Source organism: Telopea speciosissima, chromosome 10, assembly GCF_018873765.1.
Source record: "Telopea speciosissima isolate NSW1024214 ecotype Mountain lineage chromosome 10, Tspe_v1, whole genome shotgun sequence".
In the NCBI taxonomy this organism is placed as follows: domain Eukaryota; kingdom Viridiplantae; phylum Streptophyta; class Magnoliopsida; order Proteales; family Proteaceae; genus Telopea; species Telopea speciosissima.
In genome coordinates this window covers 35,398,360-35,419,756 of record NC_057925.1, presented here as the reverse complement: position 1 = coordinate 35,419,756, position 21,397 = coordinate 35,398,360, and positions in this window count along the sequence as shown.

Sequence of the window (21,397 nt, the reverse complement as noted above, 5' to 3'; positions counted from 1 at the left end):
TCTTGAACAATTTTGTGAAAAAGATAGAAGGTTTTCCTAGCATTTGGCTAGTTCTAACTAGCTTTTTTTTTTTTACTTCGATTTTGGGAATGGATCAAAATCAGGTATGGAGAGGAGGTGAATCCGTATCATCGCCTCATAGCCAAAATTGACATGCTGATGTTTACTGGTGGTGACTAGTAACAAGTGATTTGCAATCCAACAATGGAGCCGCATCCAAGACTTGCCACTGTAAATGAACTCCCATCAGTGACTCTAATGAAAGTACCCCCCAATGGAGAACAAGATGAGAGAGGAAATCCTATATAGCAGCCATTGATGGCCACGGATGGTCAGTCATTGTAACCAACAACAATCTCACCAACTAAGGACTTGGAAGCATCTTGGTTCCAACCCCCCCAAATCATGGAAGTACTAGACCAGCTGAACGTTGGAAAGGGGCGAAATAGAAATGTTACTTGCAAGGCTTTGAAAAACCCCTAAATTATCATGTCTTCTATGATTTCTCGAACGAGAATGGTAAGACCTAGATCGTTGCTTCCCATACTCCAAAGACCCACCAGACAAATCATATCGTAGAGAAGAAACTTCCAATGCCAAAGATGAGGAGTGATTCAAAGACTCAACCTATTGGGTCAGAAAATCGTTCAAGGGTCCTTTCGAGTGCCGTAACCTACAAAAGAACCAGGGGATGACAAAGGAGAATCGGTGTGGTTCTGGCCTAGGACTCTCTGATGCCAAAGTCAGATCTTCTGAGCAAACAGATGAATAATAGTATTCAAGATAGGTTGATGGGGTAGAGTACCTTCCCTTTTATAGTAAAATGTGGCGGTGTGGAGAGTCCTAGTTGATGTAGAGTGGCCTTTGTAGTCAATAGAGTCCCTGAGTAGCAGGGCTCATCCTTGACTGGTTGTCTTCCTGTGAAACAAGGTGTCACGATAGACCTAGTAGTCGTCTTCCTGAGAGACGTAGTGTCATGATAGACTTGGTATCCTTAATGGATAGACTTATCTACATGGTAGATGAGGTTCCTAGAGTATGAGTCCGTTTAAACTGCGTAACTGATAGGCGGTGGCCTAGAGCCCTTCGTGATGTGATTTGTTTTGCTGATGGTGGTGGCCGTCTCCGTGTTTGATGGAGACCGCGTCCAAAGGGGTTCATCCTTGGGGTAGATTGCGCCCAGGATGACCACGCCTGGGGTCTTCAGTCCACGCCCGAGGTCTTCAATCCGCGCCCAGGCAATCCCTAGGGTTCACTCTGCGCCCGGGATAGTCGGCGCCCAGGGTCTTCGGTCTGTGCCCAGGCAGTCCTCGCCCAGGGTTCACTCCGCGCCTGGGGTAATCGGCACCCGGGGTCTTCGGTTTGCACCTAGGCAGTCCTTGCCCAGGGTTCGGTCCGTGCCCAGGGTTCAGTGCATGCCCAAGGCAGTCCGGTGTGGGTCGAATCTCTTCTTGGTTCGCCTGTTTGGTTCTGGTCCTGAGCTGGTCCCCCTTCCTGGGCTAGGACACGTGGCAATCCCTGAGTGGTCAGGGGTGATTTTGGGTTTATCATTTGCCCCCCACTCTCTTAGAATGGAGTGCTCAAGAGAGTAGACTTTGCATTTTTGCTTTGAGCCTTGGTGGTTGTCGAACCTTGGTGGCTTCGAGCCTTGGTGGTCTATAGACCTTGGTGGCCCTATGCCTTGGTGGTCTATGGCCCTTGGTGGCCAACGGGCCTTGGTGGCATTATGCCTTGGTGGTCTACGGACCTTGGTGGCATTGCGCCTTGGTGGTCTATGGACTTTGGTGGCATTGTGCCTTGGTATTCGAACCATCTCAAATTCCACAAACTTCTCAGACTCTGCCTCTAAACCTCGAACTTGTGACAAATATGACGTCTCGTACTTCCTTTTTTTTTTTTTTTTTTTTTTGAACCTTCGTAAAATCCAATCTTAGACCTCGGACCTCGATCCTCGAACCTTTGTGAACTCCGACCTCGAACCTCGAACCTCAAACCTTCTTGAACTTTGACCTCAGACCTCGATCCTTGAACCTCGAACCTTCACAAACATTGACCTTGGACCTCGGATCTCAAACCTCGTCCATGCCCATGGCTTGTCGATCGCGGTCCTTGGCCGTGGCCAAAGTCCCCCTTTTTATTGTTCGTTCTTTCTCTCTTGCTTTTCCACTTTTGCTTGGGCTTTGAGCTTGGTTGCTATTCATTGTGCCCCCCATGTGTTTGTTCCTGGGTCACAATGAACAGTAGTGTCCTCTACTTGTTTACTTGATTCCATTTGGCTATTAGCCTTGCCTTGGTGGCTTGCTTAGCATCGTGCTCATGGTCTTGCCCATTATGCTACGCTTTTATCACTTATGCCTCGACCCCTGTTCGTCTTCCTAGGTGTGTGCCCGAGCTTTTTTTGCGCTTGTGCCTAACAGTGCCTGTGCTCGACCACGCTTGAGCCTCGCTCCATGCCCAAGTCTCAATCCGTGCCTAGGCCTCGATCCGCACCCAAGATTTGATCGTGCCTGTGCTTCGATCCACGCCCAGCCTGAGCTTTTGATCTGTCCCTAAGCTTCGATCAATGCTTGAGCTTTGTTCTTTCAATTCACGCCCGAGCTTTCGATCAGTGCCCAGTGCTTCAATCCGCGCCCAACCTGAGCTTTTGATCCGCGCCAAGGCCCTGATCAATGCCTATACTTCGATCGGTGCCCCATCAGTCCGCGCCCAGTCTATGCCTTGGACTATGTCTGGTATGCATTGTTCTCCCTTTCTCTTCTTCTGTTCTCTCTCTTTCTTTTCTTTTTAATAGGTGATGCCCATTATTGACGACCATAGCCTTTTGGCCATGGCCTCTTGGTCGTGGTCTTTTGGCAGTGGTCTCTTGTCCGCAGTCATTGGCGGTTATCCTCGAACCTCGACCTCTTACTTTCTTTACAGTAGTCCGATGCTGATCTCTTGTTATCCTGTGGCTTGCCATCGATCACCTTCTTCCAAGCTTGTAGTGCCTCGGCCATGTTGGCAAACTCGTTACACTACTCCAGAAGCTCCTTCATGGTCCTAGTCTCATGTCACGCTAGGTCCTTGATCAAGTCCAGGTCTCTGATACCCCTAGCCAAGGCTGCATGTTGGGTTTGGTCGTCTAAGTCTCTAACCTTTAAGGACTCCTTGGTGAACCTGGTGACGTAGTCCCTGAGGGACTCCCCAGGGTTCTGTACCATGTTCAGTAGATTGACTGTGATCCTCTTCTGCTTGACGCTACTCTGGAAGCGGGTGACTAACTATCCACATAACTCTGTGAATGAACTTATCGACCTTGGTTGTAGTCTGGAAAACAATGATGTAGCTGCACCCTTGAGGGATGCAGGGAACGCTCGGCAGGAGACCACGTCTGATCCCCCATATAAGGTCATCATCCCATTATAGTAGTTGATGTGGTCATTGGGGTCCGTAGTACCACTGTATAGTTCGAAGGTGGGTAACCTGAACGTGGAGGGGAGTGTGGCTGCCATGATCTCTGCCAAGAATTGATGTTGCCCGGGTGTCGAGTGTGCCTCATCGTTGGTCTGCTTCTTCAATCCTTCCAACTTCTCATCTAAATGTCGGAGTCTCTTATCTAGCTCCTCTTCTCGTGATTTTCCCTCACTCTGGATGGGTGTTAACTGCGACCTCACTCTCGACCTCTCCTTGAAGTTCCCTCTCGTCTTAAGTGTTGGCGGATGGCGAATGGTCATGTCGTGATGACCCCTGACGTGAACCTGAGGGGCTTTCTTCTTGATAGGTCTGGCTCCGCCCTGGTGTGTGACTTCCTCCTAGTCGACCTTGGAGCACCGACCTCCTAATTAAGCCTTCTGGACTGGGTACCACAGGTAGGTGAGATGGTGTTCTCCCAAGGTCTGATCGTACTGGGAGGTTTGCTGTTCTTTTAAGATGCTAGGAGGGATCTCCCCGCTGTCTGGTGTGCCTCTCTAACCTATCAGCCCTGGGAGGTGTCCTCTTAGGGCTCTGCTCCCTTTGAGGATCCATCCTATGACAGTGGGATGTTACATGCTGCCTCAGGTAATCGCGGAAGAGTTGTTGGTCACGAAGGATCTGGCGCTGCAAGTCGTTGATCTAACCTACAGTCGTCGGTGCATTGGGATCAGGTAATGGCTCCACGGTGGCTTTGATGGCTGCTTTGGGGTTGAGGTTAACTGCCTCAGCCTGTTGGTTCTCTAGGATCTCTTCCACGTGAGAGATGTGGTCATCGACCCTGTGACGTGAGCTCTCTGGAGGAGGTGATCCATTCCCCTTCCTCGGGGCATTATTGGTGGAGGGAACGGTCTTCTTGCCTCGTGGTCCCATTACTGAACAGGTATGGAAACAAGCCAGTAGATATGATGGCTAGCGTCGTTCTCATAGATGGCGCCAATCTTTTACGTCAGAAAATCATTCAAGCGTCCTTTCGAGTGCCGTAACCTGCAAAAGAACCAGGGGATGACAAAGGAGAATTTGTGTGGTTCCGGCCTAGGAATCTTCGATGCCAAAGTCAGATCTCCTAAGCAAACAGATGAATAATAGTCTGCAAGATAGGTTGATGGGGTAGAGTACCTTCCCTTTTACAGTAGAGTGCGGTGGTGTGGAGAGTCCCAATTGATGTAGAGTAGCCTTTGTAGTCGATAGAGTCCCTGAGTAGCAGGGCTCATCCTTGACTGGTTGTCTTCCCGTGAAATGTGGTGTCACGATAGACCTGGTAGTCGTCTTCCTGAGAGACGTAGTGTCATGATAGACTTAGTATCCTTGATGGATAAACCTATCTACGTGGCAGATGAGGTTCCCAAAGTATGAGTCCGTTTAAACTACGTGACTGATAGGCGGTGGCCTAGAGTCCTTCGTGAGGTGATCTGTTTTGCTAATGGTGGTGGTCGTCGCCGTGTTCAATGGAGATCACATCCAAAGGGGTTCGTCCCTAGGGTAGACTGTGCCTAGGATGACCGCGCTCGGGGTCTTCACTCTGTGCCTGGGGTAGTTGGTGCCCGGGGTCTTAAGTTTGCACCCAGGCAACCCGCGCCCCGGGTTCACTCCGCGCCCGGGGTAGTCGGTACCCAGGGTCTTCGGTCCATGCCCAGGTAGTCCACGCCCAGGGTAGTCGGCACCCAGGGTCTTCGATCAGTGCCCAGGTAGTTTGTGCCCAGGGTTCGGTCTGCGCTCGGGGTTCAGTCTGCGCCCAAGGTAGTCCGGTGTGGGTCAAATCTCTTCTTGGTTAGCCTGTTTGGTTCTGGTCCTGAGCTGGTCCCCCTTCCTGGGCTAGGACACGTGGCAATCCCTAAGTGGCTAGGGGTGATTTTGGGTTTGTCACAACCCATCCTCAACATCCTTAGCACTAGACGTTTCGAGACCCTTAGAGTGAAGCTGTATTGAGGATATTACGTACCGTTTTCTTAGAAGATCCTCCAATAAGGAGATCTCATGGCTTATCTGCTCTTTCCATATATATTGTTGTATCTATATGGAACATAATCTAAACCACTATGGAAAGTCCATTTCATATGTGGCAGCTTACCTTATATTGTTTCCTAAATCCAGAATGGAATCTTAAAAATCTCTAATCCTTGTACAACTAGTTAGGTCTTGGAGGCTTGTATATATTTACATTGAATTAATGAAATCATAAGCTGAGATTTTATTGATCCAATATGGTATCAGAGCATCAACTGCTCCCACGAGCCATCACCGATCCTGGCCATTCTTCTTTACATACCGTTTTCTTAGAAGATCTTCTAGAAAGGAGATCTCATAGCTCATCCTCTCCTTCCATATATATTGGTGTGCCTATGTGGAACGGAATCTAAACCACTATGGAAAGTCCATTTCACATGTGGCGGCTTACCTTATATTGTTTCCTAAATCTAGAATGTAATCTTAAGAATCTCTAATCCTTATATAGTCGGTTAGGTCTTGGAGGCTTGTATATATTTATATTGAATTAATGAAATCATAAGTTGAGATTTTATTGACCCAATATGGTATCAGAGCATCTATAGCTCCCACGAGCCATCATTGATCCTTGCCCTTTTTCTTTTTTCTCTTCTCCAATCTTCCAATGGGCAATGAAGCTTCTTACTTGGCTGCTGGCAGCACTTTTCCTCTACTTACTGCCTCGTCTCTCTTGCCCTCTCCTTCTCATCCCAATGCCCACCACTAGATCTCCCTTAAATTAACATCAATGAATCTTTTACTTTAGAAGACACAAATTGAACCATTCCTTGATGGTCAAGCCGTGAAATATGGCAAACATTTTCTATGGCATTCTCTTCTCCTTTTGCGAGCTAAATCATGTCTTTAAACATGGCCCTCCAAGACCTTCATCAAAAGGATGATGAAATTGTCTCTCAGTTCTTGCAACGTGACAAGTCTATTGCCGCCAAGCTCAATGCTGCCAGAGAAATTCTTCGTCCCACTACATTCAACATGCATATTTTTCGCAGTCTAAAATCCGATTTCAAGGCCATGGCCTCTTCTCTCCTCACTCATACAGACCCAATTGAGTACGATGATCTTCATGCCATGCTCCTTAGTCATGAGTTCCTTAATGGCGCCTCTATGATCAAGCTTGCAGTTACTGATGTGCTCGCTCTTGCTTCTTCTCCTTTTACCAATTCCATGCAATGCAAAATTGGTCCTACAGATGCCAACCCCTCATCCTCCACTAGGGGTGGTCGTGGCGGCCATGGTGGTCATGGCCGCAGAGGACGGGGTCGTGGTAGATTTCTTGGTCATCCTTTTTGGCCATTTTTGGTGTACCATCTATTGTCGAACAAATCACAACACAGATCGATGTTTTTATCATCAGCAGGCCGGTTATCCTTCAAACCCGACACCCACTTGCCCACACCCTGGTTCGTTTCTCCTGACTTGTGGCATTATCGCCTAGGACACCCCCATGCCCGTCTTCTTCGCTAAGTACTTCACTTTAATAAGTTACATTGTTAGTCCTCTAGTTTTAGTTCTTTATGTACTGCTTGCCAATTGGGCAAAGCACGCCGTCTCTCTTTTCCTGTCACTAGTAGTCGTAGCCTTTTTCCTTTAGATCATTCACAGTGATGTTTGGGGCCCATCCCCAACACTGTCATGTACTAGACATCGATATTATGTTATTTTTGTGGATGACAATACTAAGTTTATTTGGTTTTACCTTCTTGTGCGCAAATATGAAGTTTTAACTACATTTATTCAATTTCCATCTCTTGTTGAGCGTCTCTTTGAAATAAAAATTAAGGCAATTCAAATTGACTGGGGGGTGAATTTCGTATAGTACCCCCTTCTTCAATAAACATGGTATATCTCATCGTCTCTATGCTCCACACACCCATGAGCAGCATGGGGCAGTTGATCGTCGCCATTGCCATATTGTGGAAACTGGCCTCACTCTTCTTGCTCATGCATTTGTTCCCCAAATTTATTGGCATTTTGCTTTTGAAATTGCCATTTTTCTTATTAATAGGATGCCTTCTTCACTTTCTAATGGAGTTTCTCCTTTTCAATTGGTTTTTCACAAAGCTCTAGATCACTCTTTTCTCCTTGTGTTTGACTACCTTTGCTTTCAATATTTGCGCCCGTATAATAGACATAAAATGGATTTTCACTCTTCTCCTTATGTTTTTCTCGGGTATAGTTCGTCTCATACTGGTTACAGGTGCTTTTACCCTACCACCAATCGGTATTATGTTGCTTGTTATGTCAAGTTCAATGAGGCCTCCTTACCCTTTTCCAAATCAATTTTCGGACCCCTTCCTACATCACTATTTATGTCCATTCCTTGTGCGGGTGTCCCCTTGAAAATTAACCGGCCCCCAGCCCCTTTTTTTGGGTGTGCCCTTACCATGGACCTCCCCTCTCTCATCTCTGCCCGGTTCACCTGCCCCTAACCCATCGTCTAACCCAATTCCCCCTGGCCGAACTGCTACCCTCCCCATCTAGTTCACCTACCACTCCACCACCGCAGACATGCTTAGTCTGTGAGCTTTATGATTCTCTGCCCCTTGTTGCCCCTCTTCCCCATCCCATGGACCTTAGGTCCTGCCCCCGTGCCTTGCATGTTACTAACACTGATGTTGTGTCTGTTGAGCCAACTTATTTTTCACAAGCTGTTAAGAGTGCTAAATGGCTGGCTGCTATGTCTGAAGAGTTCAATGCCCTGATAAAAAATGGCACTTGGTCCTTGGTTCCTAAGACACCAACCATGAATTTAATTGGGTATAAGTGGGTGTTTCGAATCAAGAGAAAGGCTGATGGCAGTTTTGAGCACTACAAGGTGCATTTGGTGGCTAAGGGCTTTCATCAGTAGCATGGCTTTGATTACAGTGAGACGTTCAGCCCAGGGCTGGCCCATTCGTCAATTAGATGTTCACAATGCCTTTCTCCATGGGTAGTTAGAAGAGGAGGTTTATATGCCACAACCCCATGGTGTTGTTGATTTAGCAGAACCTTACACTTCTACAGGCTCCATCGCTCTCTCTACGGTCTCAAGCAAGCACCAAGGGCCTGGTTTCATTGTTTATTGGATTTCCTACTTTGGCTTGGTTTCACTAGTTCTAAGATTGAAACCTCCCTATTTATTCATCATCAGGGTGCTATTGTAAGGTATGTCTTGATTTATGTTGATGACATACTCATTACTAGCAATGATCCCTCTATGGTCTCTTCTCTCCTCCAACAATTAGCTGGAGAATTCTCAATCAAGGGTCTTGGTGATCTCCACTTTTTCTTGGGCATTGAGGCACTCCGACATTCCAAGGGTATTATTCCATCTCAGTCATGGTACAATTCTGATTTACTCAAGAGAGTAGGCATGCAAGATCGTAAACCTGTTCGAACACCTATGGCTACTTCTATAAAGGCTACCGATCAAGGGGGTGCCCCAATATGCAACCCAATCGACTATAGGTTTGTCATTGGAGCCCTCCAATATGTCACATTAACTCTCCCGGATGTAACTTTTGCAAAGGGCCTACCAATTTATGCACTCACCCACCACTGGGCATTGGTAGCTTGTCAAAAGAATTCTTCGATATCTAAAGAGCACCATCACCCATGGTCTGTAATTGAGCGATCCTCGTCCCGCTCCTTATAGGCATTCTTTGATGCAGATTGGGCTGGTGATGCCCTAGACCAGAAGTCCATAGGTGGATTCGCTATTTTTCTGGGTCCCTATCTTACTTCGTGGATCTCAGAAAGTAACCGATAGTTGCCCAGTCCTCCACTGAAGCAGAATACAAGGCCCTTGCTGATGCCTCTGTGGAATTAATTTGGTTGGAATCTCTTTTTAAAGAATTTGGGTTCCTACTCTTTGGCCCGCCTATTCTTTGGTGTGACAATGTAGGGGCCATTTATTTATCGGCCAATCTAGTATTCCACGCTTGCATAAAGCATGTGGAAATTGATTTCCACTTTGTTCATGATTGCATTGCAAAGAAGCAACTACAGGTTCAAATCATCTCCACCAAAGATCAACAGGCGGATACATTCACCAAAGCACTAGAAACGAGCGACAATTTGAAGATTCACGTGCCGGAATCGCCACCTTGAGGGGGTGTATTGAGGATATTACATACCATTTTCTTAGAAGATCCTCCAGCAAGTAGATCTCACATCTCATCCTCTCCTTCCATATATATTGGTGTGCCTATATGGAACGAAATCTAAACCACTATGGAAAGTCCATATTGTGAGACTAATTTGATCTAAATAGGGATAAAACCCCAAAAGCCAGGATCTGCATAGAGCATTCAAGAACACAATCAAATAAATAATAGAAAATAGGGATAGAACCACAAACCTAGTTTTGCATCCATAGTGATGATGATTGCAACGAAAAATAAAGACCAAGGATTTAGGTGCTTCCCCTCTATTTCCAAAGTAACTGGCTTGATGAGAATACCGAATGCACATGGATGATGAACATTGAATATCTCCTTCTCTTGCTAGAATGCACCCCTCAACAGAGATTGAGAATAATTAGTTATGATGGGTAGAGGGGGGACCTAGCTCTCTTTATTTAGTAATTCCTATAGGGCCTCACTCAGCATAGGAAACTATCTGCCCACACTAAAGCCAATCCACATAGGATTCCTAATATAACCCAATGACCCCTTAATTAGACCAATACTATAATTAGCCTGAGTTTTAGGTTATTTTATATTACTCCATAATAGGAATATTAATTCTATTCTAAATAGAATTCTAACATTCTCCCACTTGGACTTACATCAAATCCCTCATTTTTAAAGAGATTTAAAAACAATTTTGACCAAAACAAATCACAGGCTAACAACCCTTAAAGAAAACTTTGTGCTCATTTTAAAAATAAATTGGTCTAGAGGTTGTATTAGAAAGTTAATCCTATCCCATAGAGTTTTAGACACCGAATCATTATGGTAACTACATCTATGATCAAGCGACACAGCCTTCCATGGTCACGAGAGCCCTCAACTCTATTAACATGAATATAATGTGATAGTGTGGCAACGAGATAATACTGACATAATGATTTCTTATGTATTATCCATTTGTCAGTCTAAAATTTCTCTTCTTTAAAATTTCTCTTCTTTAAGTGGCACAAGCTCACTAGAGAAATAATATCTATGATTCCAACGAATCTGCATATCTCATCTTGAATAACTCGACTTTTACTTTATGTGTTACAAGACGTACCTTTAGGCTAATAACTTAATGCCCCAGCCTTGCTTAAGGTTAACCCATTCCTTAAGACTTTAAAATCATAAATATGTACGTCATGTCAATAAATAAAACACCCATGTGTTCAAAAGAAACTGCATATAATGACAACTGATATATATAAGCCAAAGTTTACCATAAGGTAAAAATACAGATGAAAAGAAACTTTAAATTATAATGAAGCAAAATAAAAAAAAAATTCCACTAAACAACCGCATCTCATGATGCAACTAAGCCCATGCTCATGACATGTCTCTCAAAAACATAAGGGCAAAGACCTTTGGTTAGGGGATCTGCAACCATATCATCTGCACTAATATGCTCCACTACAATGTCACCTTTCTTTACTGTCTCCTTTATGTTTAAATACTTAACCTCTATGTGTTTAGACCTTCTAAGTCCTTTATTGTTGTTTATAACCAATACAGCAGAGCTATTATCATAGTATATCTGGATTGGTCTATCCATAAAATCTACAATTGTCAACTCCTGTATGGGATTCTTGACCCAAATAGCCTGAGTAGCAGCCCCATAGCATGCTACAAACTCTGCCTGCATAGTCGAAGTGGTCACCAATGTCTGTTTTTTACTCTTTCATGATACTGCCCCTCCTGCAATCAAGAAAACATAACGTGATGTGGATTTTCTATCATCCTCACAGCCAGTAAAGTCGGAGTCTGTATAACCCACTAGCTTGAGTTTAGGAATGTGTCTATAAGTCGGCATATAATCTCTTGTCCACTTTAAGTACCTCAATAATTTCTTGACAGCAACCTAGCGGCTAAGACAAGGATCTGACTGATACCTGCCAAGAAGTCTCATCACAAAAGCAATATCCGGTCTAATACAGACTTGAGCATACATGATACTACCAAGTGCGCTAATATAAGGCACCTTCTTCATTTCATCTCTCTCAGCTTCATTTTAGGGCACTGTGTCGAGCTCAACTTGTCACTCTTGAAAATAGGAACATTCCCAGGTTTATAATCCAGCATACTAAACCTCTCCAGAACACGATCAACATAAGCTCTTTGAGAAAGACTTAATATATAACGAGAACGATCCATATGGATCTCAATGCTAAGGACAAAAGAAGCCTCACCAAGGTCCTTCATGTCAAATTCCCTAGATAATAGTTGCTTTGCATTATGCAACATTCCTAGGTCATTGCTTGCAAGTAGGATGTCATCCACATAAAGAATAAGAAAATAGAATTTGCTCCCACTAACCTTGTGATATATACACTGATCCACTTTGTTTTCCACAAAATCGAATGAAATCACAACACTGTCGAACTTCAGATACCACTGCCTAGAAGCTTGTTTGAGATCGTTGATAGACTTCTTGAGTCTACACACAAGATGATCTGAACCATCAACTACAAAACCCTCAGGTTGAACCATATAGACCTCCTCATCAAGATTATCATTGAGAAAGGTGGTTTTTACATCCATTTGATGCAGCTCCATATCAAAATGAGCTACCAATGCCATGATCACCCTGAAAGAATCCTTCAAAGAAACTAGAGAAAAGATCCCATTGTAGTCTACTCCCTCTCTTTGAGTGAATCCCTTGGCTACTAGTCTGGCTTTAAACCTCTCAACTTTTCCTTTGGAATCCCTTTTGATTTTATACACCCATTTACAACCAATGGGCTTACAACCTTTAGGGAAATCAACAAGCTCCCAAACATCATTATGTTTCATCGATTACATCTCATCTCTCATCGTATCTAACCACAAATCTGACTGAGGACTAGATACAGCACCGGAATAAGTAACTAGATCAACCACACAACCAATGTCATTGTCATATTCTCCCAGATAGACCTCATAGATAGATGGTATAGCTGGCTTTCTCTCCCTGATGGATCTCCGTAATGGTGCCACCACTGCCTCAACCTGAATCTAAGGAATCTCTGCTGGAACTGCATCAATGATAAGATACTCAACCGCATCCTGAATAAGAGGAATCTCATCAGGTGCTACATAAATGCCAGGGACCGTATCAATATCAGGCTCCTAAACTCCAGCAGGTATAACTAATGGCGTAGCATGCCCCACATCCGTCTGAATAGGTAGAAGAACAGGTACTGATGTACCAACCATGTGACTATCTTGAACAATCTGAGAACAATCATTCTTTTCGGCCACATCAAATTCCAGAAACTTCGTTGTCTGTGACTCCACAATCCTAGTCCTTCCGCAGGGATTATAAAATTTATATCCCTTCGAATTATCTGGGTAGCTAACAAAGTAGCAACAAGTAGCCTTGGGATCTAACTTGTTTAAATTCGGATTATATAACTTCACTTCTACAGGGCACCCCCAAACTCTAAGATGGTTTAAACTGGGTTTACGGTCGATCCACAACTCAAAAGGGGTAAGAGGAACGAATTTAATAGGTACACGGTTAAGGATATAAAGAGCAATTATCAAAGCCTCTCCCCATAAGAACTTAGGTAAATTTGTCCTACTACCCATACTCCTCACCATGTCCATAAGGGTGTGGTTATGCCTTTCAACCACCTCATTTTGTTCAGGACTTCCTATCATAGTAAACTGACCAACTATTCTAGAGTCCTCTAGGTATTTGGCAAACAAGCCCTTAAGCTATCCAGTATCGCCATGTCTGCCATAATACTCACCCCCCGATCAGATCTAACAATTTTAATAACTTTTTCTAACTGTTTCTCAACTTTAGTCCTAAAAATCTTGAACTTGTCAAGAGATTTAGACTTTCCTTTAATTAAGTATAGGTAGCCATATCGGGAATAATCGTCGATAAAAGTGATGAAATAAAAATTTCTACACAATGTGGCTGAATAGGGACCACTTCTGTCAGTGTGAATGACCTCCAACAGGTCAGAACTACGGAGTACAGTTTTCTTCTTTACATTGGTCATCTTTTCCTTACAACAGTCTACACAAGTTTCTAGATCACTTTAGAGAGTAGGTAGGATGTCAGACTTTATCAACCTTTCCACTCTTGCCTTAGAAATATAACCTAGCCTCTTGTGCCACAATGTGAAAGACCGTTCTTTAGGTAAGGGTCTTTTGAAAATAATGTTTTCAACATTATAGGAGACGTAGATATAATTGGGAGACAAACATAATCTGTACAATCTATTGGACATAATGCAAGAACCAACTTTACTTGAATTAAAAAATAAATTAACTATACTATTTTTTATTTCAAAATGGTAACCACTCATATCCAAAATTGAAACCAAAATTAAATTTTGCTTAAATGACGGTACATAAAAAGTGTTCTTTAAAGTTAATTTAAAATCAGAATCTAATAATAAAATGCCATCTCCCACGAACTCTATGTCAGAATGTCCATCGTTTCTTACGACCAGCCTTAATTCATCCTTGTTTGGCCTTCTTCGGTTTATGAACCCCTGTATCGTAAAAGCAACATGGTTAGTTACACTGCTATCTAGTCACCAAGAACTGGATGGGGCTTCTGATAGATTGGATTTACAAACAAAAGCTAAAGAATCATTACCTGATGGCTACTTAGGCTTGATTAACCTAGCTTTGTATTTGTCGCAGTCCTTTTTTATGTGATCCTTCTTCTTGCAAAAGAAGTAGCGATCACTCTATTTCTTCAAAGAATCTTTCTTGGGTCCCAAATTGTCACACCCCAAACCACCCCCTAGGAGGATTGGGTAGGTGACCCGAATTGCATAATGGCAATCTGTCAAATCTCACAGATCTAGAAGCAGTGCTTACATTCACAGAACCACATTCATTCACTTTACCAAGGGCAAGATCAGAGTGTTGTAGATAAACTACAATTTTAATAATAAAAGGAAGCATAGCGATACGGGGAAATGATGATAATATATATATAAGTAAGTTTGTACATCTCCCACCAACCCACAAACATAAAGACAAAGCTGACAGAAACAAAACTACATACATAAATATATACAAGGTGAGCATACTCAACCCCAAAAAGAAAAGAAATTAAAAACTACAAGAGGACCACAATCAGAACGGGGATAAACTCCTAGCTAAAACAAAAAGGAGTCCCCAAAACAAAAAGCATCAGAAGCACTTCTCAACGGTCTTCATCAATGACCACCGAGAAAGTACGCAGGATCGGTATGACCTCTGTCGGGGTCCACACCAACATCATCGTAACAATCAGGATTCTCCTCCTCGAGATAACCCTCCAAGCCACACTGACATCTATATGCAAAATCATCTAAGAAAAACAATGTTTAACAGAGTGTGAGCCCCACTGAGCTCGTTAGCAAATAACATCAATCATGCATGCATATGCAATCACAATACATAGTTCACATGTTCGTACATGATGTGCAAGTCCAGTTTATTATTAGCCACCTAACAATACAACTAGGTCAGGTCAGTACTACTACAATCCCCAATACATGTATCCCTGGTGTGGGCTTCTAACCCCTTCTTGCGATACACCCATTGAGTTGTCAGAGAGGACCAGTCAGCTCCCGCATCAGTCACCAAGGTCAGCTCGACCAGCCCTCTGTGATTAACTTGTAGGGCAATCCATTTCTTTTATCTTTTCTTTTCTTTGGCTTACAGCCCATATTCACCATTCCGATGTTCTTTCATTTCTTTTCATTCACCATTCCAATGTTCTTTCATTTTTTTTCATTTCTTTTCTCATATACATATGGTCACCCTCACAGGCATCCAACACCTAAATCCCTGTTGGCAAGGGTGCATAGCACTGGTGATGAAACTCTAGCCCCATGTCTATATGGCATCGTATGAGTTGGGTGGTGTCAACCGCATCCCATTCTACGGGCTACCATAGGCCTCATTTCCAAGCCAACTACGACATCTAATCTAACAATCACAATCATCATATAAGAATTCACAATGTTGATCAACAGACAGTCATTATGCAGTGATTTGAGTAGTTTGAACAGAAGTAAATAACACAACATATCCAATTCAATTCTTATTAGCCAGCATAGCATCATAATTACACATGCACATATGATAGTATTATTCACTCACCTGAGTTGGGTTCTAAGATCTCGTTTGCAAACTCAATTTCAAAAGCAGTCTGGTTGTTGACCTCGAGCATGGGATCAATTCCTAGATATAAATCAAAAGTTGTCATGTTAAGTTTTCAGTCTATCACTGGTACTCCTAGGGTTAACCTAAGCTTACTGGGTTGACCCAGTGCTTGGTTGGTACTCATTTGGGATCACTGGGCCTTGCACTGGGTCTTAGGCTCATGTCCCGATGCATCATCCAGTGTCAGTGGCACAAGGGAAATATGGTCATTTTCAATAGTTGTACCTGACCCTAGGTCAGATCAGGTCCACAGTGTTGTCCACAGCTTGCCTGTACTGCAGGACCAAGCACAGCAGGGTTTCCTTCACCAGCGGGGTCCACTTGGGTTCCAAAGTACCTTCCCATCAAGGACAGATGTGGGGAAGGGCTTTTTGGTCATTTCCCAACCTCCCACAGTGTCATAGGGCCAATGGGTGAAGTTCCTGAAGCCAGATCACCATTTCAGCAATTTTCTATTCACTGGACGATGGCTCTGGACGATGTCTGCATCGCCTAGTGCATCTCCCAGAGGCTGTAATCGACATTGGGCTGAGTTCCCAAGGTGGGGCTTTTTGGGCTATGCTTATTTCTGATCCTTTGCATGTTAGGGGGGGTCAGGTAGCCCCTGGGATGGCCTACCTATGGGTCCAAATGGATCATCCATCAGGTCCACCATCAGGCTGCCTAGGCAACCCAGTGAATAGTATCACAGGGTTTTCTCCAAGCTTGGATCTCAGTCTCAGCCACATGCAAGGCTGGAAATGGGTGTAAAACAGTGGTTCAAGGCTGTAACCACCTAGGGTTTAGTCTCTGCAACCATGGCTTGCATTCAGGGCTTCAATCAGTCAGCCAGAAGTGAATCTAGACAGTGCAACTGTGCACAGCCAAAATCGGCTCCAAAGAACAGCAAAATAGAATTGTAAAATTAAGTAAAAACCCCAGATCTTCTATGCTCAAGGCTTGCATGGCAGACCTGGTGCTGTTCTAGACAAACCCGTGCTGTTCAGGGAGCAAAATCACATCATTCATAGAGAAGAAATGGGGACAGTAGGCATATGCAGGTATGTTTATACCTAAGCAAGTCTGAGAAGACTCGAACCAGGCTGGGATGCAAGGCTGCAGCAGCTCCCCTTCCTTTTTCTTTCTTCTTTCTTCTTCGCCTTCCTCTTCTTTCTCTCCGCACGGTTCCAGCAGAAATAAGAGCTCTAAATGAGCTCAAGACCCTTCTATTTATAGGCCCAGCCTTCACTGAGGCTTGTTTGGCTGTGAAGGCCCCTTTTGAAAATTAGTTTTAAACTGATTCTGACTGATTCTGGGCACACTGGTGGGGCCCACAGTGAACCAAGGGTATCAGGTGGTCCCTCAAACTTCCCTCTATCCATGGAGGGTGCCCATGTTCATGTTGGGTTGTCCTCATAATTAAATATTATTAAAAATGTACTGCTTCACTCACTGGGCGATGTCACTGGGCCTTGCTGCATCGCCCAGTACCATTGTCTGGAGAATTCCAGCAAGCTAAAATTCAATGGGCTTACACAGGGGTTTGACCCTTGATTAGGGTATTGTCCCCACATGCCCTATAGGGAATTTTACACACTTTTATAGAGGTGGGTCCCACCATTATAAGGAGGAGAGAAATTACCTGGGATCCAAACCATATATCAGCCTGTGAGCTGTACATTTGCAGGGGTCCGCTGTCCACCTACTAACAGATATGCAGGATGATCCACACAGGGTTTTTTCATTAATCCAAGTCACTGGGGTGATGCTCCACAGTGATCCTGGTTACTTGATCAGGGGTTCCTGTCCTTCAATCAAAATTTCCAATTAGCCAGGGGTAGGGTTTGACACAAATTGTTAGTCTGATTGGACTATTTATTGGTAGACTTATGAGTATGGTTTTTAGACTTTTTACTGTTATGGGTTTTGGAAGTAAATAGGGCAGCATGCTTTTTGTCTTTCTTTAGTTTCTCTTCCTCAGACATAACCCAAGAAATAAGGTCATTAATACTCCAGACTCCATCTTAGGAAATATGGTTGGTTTGAATGATTCCAAATTCAAAAGGTAGGGTATTCAAGGCTTGATGGACAATTAGGGCATCAGGAAGAGGAATGTTTAAGGCCTTGAGTTTAGTTTGGTAATCAACCGTCCTAATAATGTAATCCTTAATACCCCCAGAACCATCATATTTCATATTAAATAGTCTTTGCAGAAGTGTCCCAATCTCAGCATTCGATGAAACTCTATATCTCTTAGAAATTGTATCTAGCAATTCCCTGGCAGTACATTGGTCAGGTGGACCACTTTTTAGGTGTTTCGGTATTGACCTCTTTATGGACAGTATACTGAGTCGATTACTCTTTTGCCATGTAGCATGCACGGATTTTTTGTCCTCAGTACTATCAGTAGTTAGATCTATTGGTATATCCATAACAAGGGACGTATGCACATTTGTCATTTTCATGGCAAACATAATGTCCTCTTTCCACTTCTTAAAGTTTGTCACAGTAAGAATCTCAATAGTGACCATGTTATTGTTGATAGAAAAAGTAACTAAAGATTTAAATAATGAACAGTACAATAATCAGCATGATGCAAGTATAGCTTAAAATCTTATAAGTAAATGAGAATTTTACATGCATCGTTATGAAAATACCTTTGGGCAGAATTCCCAACATGCATTTGTAAAAATTCCTACATACTAGTGGCCATGGGAATACAACTCAACTTTCAAAATCCACCACCTTTGGGTGTGCAGAATTCTAGGGTCGGCCTATTTACATGCATACTGTATATGTACCCCTTCAAGTACCAATACATGATCACCACCTTTGGGTGTATGACCACACATCAGAGTTGAAGGATATCCCACAACTGTATGATACCGGTGTTTCACAAATTCAATAAGGAAGGTCGCTTTGGAGGCTGCATCCTATCAAACCCATGAAACCCTCTCTTGGGATTTTTCAAAATTACTTACATCTCTTTCAATTTTATGTTACTTTATAATTTATGACAAGAGGCTTAAATGTCTTAAAACTAACACAAAAAATTAATAATTTTGTTCATCAAGGTAGGTATTCTAACAAATCAGAAAATCAGTTCAATTCCCAATGGATCGAACCGACAAATTCCAGAAAAGGGCATGCATCAATAGAATACCAAAAATATTGAAAATATGCATATTTGATCACAATAGAGGGTACCATTACATAGAGCATAGAAAAACAGAGCCAATGCAAAAACAGGACCCCAAATGGAGTCTCGTAGCGCCCATACGAATCGGTTAAAGTTCAATCCAAAATGCGATTGATTGGTTTCGATTCTAATCGGGTTGAATGGTTGAACGATTCGGTCTCTTTAGGTTCAACCCCGTCCAACCGGCCCAGGTCAACCCCAACTGGGTTGTCAGGTCGGGAAATGGGTCGACCTGACCCGACGGCGTATAAATAGCAAACCCCTTTGGTAGTGATGGTCACACATTAGCAAAACCCAAAAAGGTATTTTTTTAAACCCTGTCGGAGAGTGAGATCCACTCGCGGCTTTCACCAGTGTATGAGGGCACATCCGACGGCCGCCAATGGCGATCCACTCATCGAAATTCTCAGAATTTTAAGCTCTACTCATCTATGTAATCAGTTTCAACTTTCACTGGCTAAAAAAATTGACAGAAAGCCAGTGTCCGTATGGGTTTTTCCAAAAATTAAAAAAATCCTAAAAAACTTGATTCGAAACGAAAATTTTTTGATTCCCATAGCATGATCTATTGTTTTGAATCCATATAGGTTCAAGAACGAATCTATGGAGGCTTTGATACCACATGTGAGACTAATTTGATCCGAATAGGGATAAAACCCCAAAAGCCAGTATCTCCATAGGGCATTCAAATATGCAATCAAATAAATAATAAAAAATAGGGATAGAACCACTAACCTTGTTTCACATCCATAGTAATGATGATCACAGTAGAAAATAAAGACCAAGGATGTTACATCCGCTCCTGGATTTACTATTAATTATTATTTCTCTCTCCTATGACATGTAGATTCTGCTATCGTGTATGCTAGCGAGTTATTTTTACTTTTGGTCAAACCTAGCCACAAGATTATTGACTAGCTCATGGGCTTGCCTGTGGAGGAGAGGTTCCTCAACGGACAGTGGGGAAGACTTATCGATGATGACTTCGTCCATCATCCTCTTAGCACGAGTCTACGAAGCGAGGAGTACCAGAAGGCGTTCCCTATGTCCCCACAACTAGACACATCCTTTGGCAATGAGCTTAGAATCGCGATTGGGAAACTATTCGGGATCACAAAGGACATGTCTTGACGGTTGAGGGGTAAGATACTGACCTTATGAATGTTACTGTACCCTCCCCTAGTTGACCATAGAGTATGGGTTAAAGCCCGATCAATTTCCATATGATTCTGCTCTTACAGCAGCAACGGACGCACAAGCGGACTCACAAAGACTGAATCCACCTGTTAGTCCGCTCGTGCTATTTTTAGACTCTGTGTGTTTTCTTTGCGTGGGACCCATACTCTGTGCCTCAGGCACTCTTGTTAGCCTTTTGGACGAGGTTGGGCTCATCCTTAATCCCCTTAACTTGTGGGTTTACCATTTGGTGGACCTAATAGTTTGGTAGACCTCTTAAATGAGTTCTGGCTCTTAAAGCCCAATCCAAACAGGCCCTAAGTGGGAGATTAGTCTTAAAACCAAGACTTAGTTCCCAAGTCTCATTTACTTCATTCACCTACCCTAGACGTTGGAGTTGTAGGAGCATTGAAGGCTTGGAGAATACGGGTTTTGAGAGGCTGTGGAGGTGGAAAGCATTGAATGATCCATCTTTGAGGTAGGCATTTTCACCTTCCTCCCTCTCTTTTCCATTTCTGAGCTGGAGATTCCCTTGGGATCGATTCCAAGCTTAGGGATCCTCTTGGGAACCCCTCTAAACCCTATTAAATGCTTCCTTGAGACTCACATTCCTTTTTCCTTAATGCATTCATGGCTTAGATGACCCTAATGTTGTTCAAGCCTTTGAAACCTAGCTTAGGTTTTGGGAAGAACCTTAGGGATGGACCCAAATCCCTTAAATCCCCTTACCTCCTTGAAGGACCATGTCTATTGGACCTCCAACGAAGGTCTGAGCTCACCTCCCCAACCCTAGGACCTCTATTGATCCATGAATGAAGGGCTGGAGGTGATAATCTTTACAGCTTTCAAAGGAATGGCAGTGGATGAACAATCGGACTTACTGTCGTGTATCCACCCGTTAGTCCGTTCAGCCTAACCTGGCTGTTTAATCTAGGCGGAACCACAAGCGGACCCACCTAGGTGAATCCGCCCTTAGCTTAGGTTGCTATCGGGTGTGCCTCAGGTTTTGAATGGATGCATGAGTGGATCCATGTTTCGCATCCGCCTGTGAGTCCGTTCCATATATTTTCTGGGTATGGCCTGGATGTATCCACAACCGGACTCACCTGGCTGACTCTATTCCTTCATCCACTCCTGCTATCTTGCCCCAAACTTCATTTAAAATGTTGGGACCCTTTGTGGGACCCACCTATATACTCCTAACACTACTTTTACGCTTTCTTAGAATTTGGAATCTGTACGAGAGTGCGTGCACTAGAGCAAACCTCACCGA